Genomic DNA, 6335 nt, shown 5'->3' on the forward strand with positions numbered 1-6335 from the left:
AACCATCTAATGCTGACATGAGGAACTCTCAGACTTTCAGTTATTTCTCTATGCAGACAGGTAACAATGCCAGCACAGGAAGAAGTTTAGAGCAGAATTTTCAGAACATGCCAGCCAGGAGCATTCTTCACGTTAAGATCCCTTGTTTGCATTTATTGGTCCACTGAGCATTTTCCCTAAATGATTTCATTTTAACTCAGGACATGTCTGACATAATCTTCATGACTTCTGAAATACATTTATAACAAGGAAAACTTAAGTAATTAACTTCCAGACCACATCACAAAGGACCAACTAAAACAAAAAACTCCTGACATATAATAAATACTGTAGAATAAAGGCAATTTTGATGAATAACACTGAGTTATCATTCAGTATCTTCTACTGCTAGCCATGTGTAGTTCCTGCAAACACAGCTGTGCTGGTTTTATTCAGCAGCTGAACATTCTGCAGTGCTAGGTGGTCTCATATTTGCCTTTTGCATTACTTTAAATTCAGACACATCTGCATTGTTTTAAAGCTCCTTTAGCAAAAATGAACTACATACTGCCAGGAGTTACAAATCCAATTAATGACCTTTACAGTAACAGGTCTTTATTTACCAAGCCTGGAATTTTCATGCAACAGCTAAAAATGTTGTTAGTGACCAAAGTTTGTATATTTTAACAGAATCCTGTAGTTTCAAAAATGTTATATTAGAATTTCAGCAACATGGCCATGACGGATGTGTGATTACTGAACACTTTCTCTTTTGCCTACACTCCCCACTCCCTCAATTATTATTATTTTACTTTACAAAGATTTTTTTAACGGCCTGCATGAATGACAGTAATCAAAATAAAACTGCAATATATGATGGTGAAAAAGGGTTCCTATTATTTCAAAGGCTTGAAGTACATATATTTATTTCAGAAATATTTGGGGAACCGGAAAAAATAATCAGAATACTCCACTCTCCCCCTGTTTTACCAGTTAATCTTTGACATGACTCTTGGACTGAGAGAGCAGCAATAAGTGCGTATCTCAAACCTCCCCTACCTCCAGAAGCACAGTCCCACCGCCTTTAATTTTCAAAAAGTAAACGCTTGAAACTCCTCACCCTTACACTACACAGCAGAGAAGTTCAGCCGCTATGTTTTCACTCTGCCTGCTGTTTCCCCCTTACCTTGCAGAGCGATCCAAAGACACCGAGTCTCCTTTCACATACGCGTAGCTGAAAAAAGCCCTCAGTGCTCCAAGACTTTTTCTCCCGGAGCCATCTCATCTGTATTCCTCGGGAACTGACTTACTGTGTTCCTCTTGTCTGAAACAGCTGCTATCTCGGCTAACCCACCTTCTTCTCAGATCACTCATAGTGAAAACATTCCTCACTTCCTGTCTCAAAAAACTTGCTCTGGATATCATTCCACTGGGTAAAGAGCTGGGGGGTGGAAGAAAATATTACAACAAAATAAACCTGTGCCAGCCAGCTCTTCAGGCGGCCTCTTTCATGTGACGCTGTGCCGCATGAGCGCAAATTGCGTTCTCAGGAATATTTTCAAATCGCCCGTCCCTGTGTGCCTCTGTGTGTGTGCATTTAATTTCTTTTCCTGGAGGCGTTCCCCTCGCTCTATCCATGCGGAAGGATACGCTGAAAGAATTAAAGCGAAGGCCCGTATGCTTGTAGCCCATTACCTCAGAGAGTTGGAATGCCTGGCAGGGAGAATGTCAGCAATGAACAGCTGCTTCTCTGGCTACAGGGGCACTACAGAAATAGGGGTTACAACAAATAGCAGGCAATCCTTGCTTTTTTTAATCATATGATCATTTATTTTAAGCCTTTCCAATTAAGGCAAATCTCTTACCAAAATTCTGTTGGTCTTATTTTCAAGTAGCTTGGATATATTTTTAAGGTTTAATCAGTTTGTGCCTTATCAAATGACCTATGCACATACATTTATATCTGTAGCTGAAAACAAAAGTCCTTGCAAAGTTTCAGCTGTTGGTAAGATACACAGCAAGAAAATGCAGACTAGAGGCTGATCTTTCAGCCCTTGTCTAGACTTAAAATTCCCAAAGGTGTCAATGAAATTACACCCTTGATAACAACTGTCTTAGCAAGCTTTAAATGCATATCAATTCAGGAATGTTTACAGTGTTTAACTAATGCAAACACCGTACCAAGGGCTGCACTTCAATCTCACAAGTATATGGAGACCTCTGTGTGTTTGTGTGCCTGTGAAATCTGCAATTGTTGCATGCCATTTGGAATATTATGGCTCTCCCCATTGTATGACCCAGGCAAAAGTACATACAAACTTGAAATGGGTCAGGGATGAGGAAAAAGTAAAGTATGTGAATGCTGATTCATAACTGTAAAACTTAGAAAGTGTTTTGGTAATGTAAAGTGCACAAACATGCTACTGTCTGAGCAGGTCTAACCTGCAGGTCAACTATGCAAATAGCATGTTACTCAGGAGGACACTAATCTCAGCTGAAATATGTAGGTAATTTTGTACTATAATGAATTCTTCTGAGTTATTTCTCCTAGACACAATTGTCTTTCCTCAGATTGGAGAAATCTCTCTTTTTTTTTTTTCTCCATACATCAGTCACAGTTATGATGAGCAGTCCACAAGCAAAACATAAAAAAGTAATTTGGGGGAATCTTATATTGAGAAAAATAAACTAACTTTGAACTAATCAAAATGGATACCCTTTCCTAATGGTGTATGCTACAGGACAGAACTATGGCTACTTGCTGGAAAAAACTCTCTAATACAGCATATGACAAATTCAAGCCATGAAAATTCAGAGTTACGAAGGCAACCCCTCCTATTTCTAAACAATTCATACTGGAAACAAGGTCTCAATTCTCTTATCTATCACATTTCCTATTCTAATTCTTCATCACACCCATTTCCTGCCTGAGTCCCTGCCTAGAAGTTGCATTTATTAGACTTCCCTTGTTTTCCATAGTTAGTTCTTGCTGCATGTTCTTTCTTTGCATTTATGTTAAAGACAACACCTCATCTTAAAAGAGACAGCTAGGATGTTGTCAATATGCTCCTCTACAGCCTGCATCTTCTTTTGAAGCTCCTCACATTTTTATACCTAAATATTTTTTTTCTTCTGATGCTTTTTTAGTTTTGTAACCCCAGATTGTATCCCAACTCTGTATTTTTCTGCACCTTCTCCATTTTGCCATGTCTCATTTTTTTTTCCTCATCAGCTCTATGTTACTTGCTTTGCTCCAACTGTCAATTCTAATAAAAGGTGCAAAGAGACAAAGACATCCATAAACATGAGATGATTGATAAAGACACATCAATAAGATGTACAGTGATTGCCTCAGGCCACAATACTGTGCTTCTGCTTCCTCCTTTAAGCCCCAGTCAACACTCACGACATGCATGGATGTTGAATACATCTTTTGCTGTACTCTTTACTCTCTTGTTGAAATTTATGTGAGGAAATGACTAATATCCTACAGCTGAATGTTGCAGCCCTTGTTCTATGAGTACAAGGGAAAGTTGCTGCCCCTTGGGTTGGATAAGGCCTGCCCATTATGGAACAAGGATAAATCTATTTTGTTCTTTTTGACGTTGTCCCTTCTGGAGCAGATTTTTGTTGGCTTTTTTTTTTCTGATCTTGGTCCAAATATGTGATTGCAGTTGAGTGTATCAACCAACAGGGTAAAGGTTGATGCAAATATTCAGCTTATTTTGGTTCTGCAAGCTCTGTCCAGCATCAGGTCTTTGCGTTGACTAAACGTAAACAGAAAGTTGGAAGTGAGCTGAAGAGGAAGCAGAATCGGCCACCCTCCAGGCAGAAAAGTGGTATGCATGTATACACTCCTCAGCCTAGTGGAGAGTTACTATTCCTGATAAAAACACAGGCAGGATAATCCGGAAACTGTTAGTTAAAGGGGCTTTCCCACAATGCTGAAACAATGAAGTCATGTGGAAGAATATCTTGATTAACACCATGCAAAATAGTGACTTCATGAACTGTGGTCAGAATACCTCTGATTCTACATGTGATGCAAAGCTGTTCTCTGAACAAATTTACTTTATTCATCACTTCCATGTTTGGCTCTGTGTCTGAAGCCTCCTTGCTTTTTCATCAGTCATTTCTTATTTGTGAAAAACAAGAGATAGCTGGGACTTTATGCATCCTTATATATTTTTTATGGTAATACAGAGAATGGAGTGCCAGAAAAATGAGTAAAGAATAAACATGCTTGAAGCCTGCAATTTCATGCGTGCAAGATTTATTTTTACTTACAAGGTGCTGTAAAGTGTTGAACATGTTCTACTAAGTAACTAACTAAGGCTATAGAATTTTCCTATTAGAAGAAAACAGGCAGTTTTCCTACACAGAATGTAGTGTTGAACTTGAAACAATAAGTTCCTTTTTTATTTTCAAAGGAAACTTTTTTTAACACAGTATTTCTTTCTAAAGTAAATCCCTTAATAATGAAATAAACTCAGTTCCTATTTTTGCACTGCAATAATTATTTTTCTTGCTCCAATAATACTTTCTTAAGAAAGTAAAATGTATCTCTTAAAGGTTAAAATGGTGTAATTAAACTAATCTGTTACTAGTTCCATCTCACTGTAACACCAATATGTTATAACTAGAGTCAGGCAAACAGCTCAGATCATTAGCAATAATTAGTCTAGGCTATCTTTGTATGATATTTGGTTTATATCAGGAGCAGTGATGCAGAAAGAGATTAACACAGCTGTTAACTACAATGCCTGGAGTTTATTTTAACCAGTGGCATTACTTGTAAAAGATTCTTTATCTGTAGGCTGGGCTTTCGACAATGTTACTGCTCACTAGATCAGCTGAAGTGAAGCTGGGACATTGGTGCAAAAGATAAATGGTTTGCCTCAAACATTACTTCTTTTTTGCTTACTACTATCCTTACCCTGTAGGCTTTTCTCCCTCTGCAACTGATCCCTTGTAGCAGTAAGACCAGTTGATATTTGTGTTGGGTTTTGTGGCCAGGTTTTGGTAGGGGAGGAGCTACAGGGGTAACTTGTGTGAAAGGTTATCAGAAGCTTCCCCTGTGTCTGACTGAGCAAATGCCAGATGGCTCCAAGATAGACCCACCGCTGGCCAAGGCTGAGCCCATCACCCACAGTGGTAGCACCTCTGGGGTGACATGTTTAGAAGGGAAGAAAAGTTATTGGGCAGAAGCAAATTGCAGCCAGAGGAGTGAGAATATGTGAGAGGACAGCTCTGCGGACACAAAGGTCAGCAAAGAAAGAGGGGGAGAAGGTTCTCCAGGTGCTGGAGCAGAGATTCTCCTGCAGCCCGGGGTGAAGACTATGATGAGGCAGCCGTGCCCCTGCAGTCCATGGAGGTCTATACTGGAGCAGAGATCCATCTGCAGCCTACGCTGGAGCACATGGATGCCTGGAGGCTGTGAAACTGTGGGAAGCCCATGGCGAAGCAAGCTCCTGGCAGGACCTGTGGTCCCATGGAGAGAGGAGGCCATGCTGGAGGAGTTTTCTGCCAGGACTTGTGACCCCATGAGGGTCCCACGCTGGAGCAGCCTGTTCTGGAAGAACTGCATCCCATGAAAGGAATCCATGCTGGGACATGTTGTGAACTGCAGCCTGGGGGAACAATCTGTGGTAAGCTGTTTCTCCTGGGAGCAGGGGAAGTATTCTTACCCCTAAGGAGGAAAGAGTGTCCGAGACAACAGGTGACAAACTGACCGTAATGCCCATTCTTGTTCCCCTGTATTGCTAGCGGAAGGAAGTAGAGAATTGGGAGTAAGGTTAAGCCCCGGAAGAAGGAAGGAGTGTGGAGAAGGTCTTTTAAGATTTGATTTTATTTCCTATTATCCAACTCTGGTTTGATTAATAAATTAAACTAATTTCTCCAGTCTATTTTGTCCATGACAGTAATTGTTGAGTGATCTCTCCTGTCCTTGACCAACGAGTCTTTTGTTATATTTTCTCTCTCTTGCCAAGCCAAAAAAGGGGGGTGATACAGCAGCTTTGATGGGCACCTGGCAACCTTTTTCTTAGGAAAAAAAAAAAAGGCATGTTGTTTTAAGGCTTATCAGTCTACTGTGGGATCACAAAATTAAAAATCAGTGCTAAAATCCTTTTATGATATAGCTGTAGTGTGGCATTAGCAGTTACTTGGATACTGTGTGTATTGTTATACCATAATTTATTTGGTTTTTAGCAAATAACTATTGAAATCTTCAATTTGTGTGGTCCTTAAGAGAGAGCATTAACATTAAAATAACCTTGTAGTTGGTGTTAAGGCATTCGCTTACCCTAAGCCACGTGACAGGGCTTTATAAAAACCCGGAATGAAGAAAAAGAGGC

General features: G+C 39.9%; 1 protein-coding gene across 2 annotated transcripts in view; it reads right to left on the bottom strand.

Moving 5' to 3' along the window:
- The window catches only part of PTPN21 (protein tyrosine phosphatase non-receptor type 21), a 43484-nt gene extending 41865 nt beyond the window's left edge, over positions 1-1619 (bottom strand). For both annotated transcript variants that reach the window (XM_064658923.1, XM_064658922.1), the window contains exon 1: positions 1166-1619. The gene's annotated coding sequence lies outside the window, so the exon portion shown is untranslated. The remainder of the gene's footprint in view (positions 1-1165) is intronic.
- Between the last annotated feature and the right edge of the window lie 4716 nt (positions 1620-6335).

This window comes from Pseudopipra pipra, chromosome 6 (genome assembly GCF_036250125.1).
Source record: "Pseudopipra pipra isolate bDixPip1 chromosome 6, bDixPip1.hap1, whole genome shotgun sequence".
In the NCBI taxonomy this organism is placed as follows: domain Eukaryota; kingdom Metazoa; phylum Chordata; class Aves; order Passeriformes; family Pipridae; genus Pseudopipra; species Pseudopipra pipra.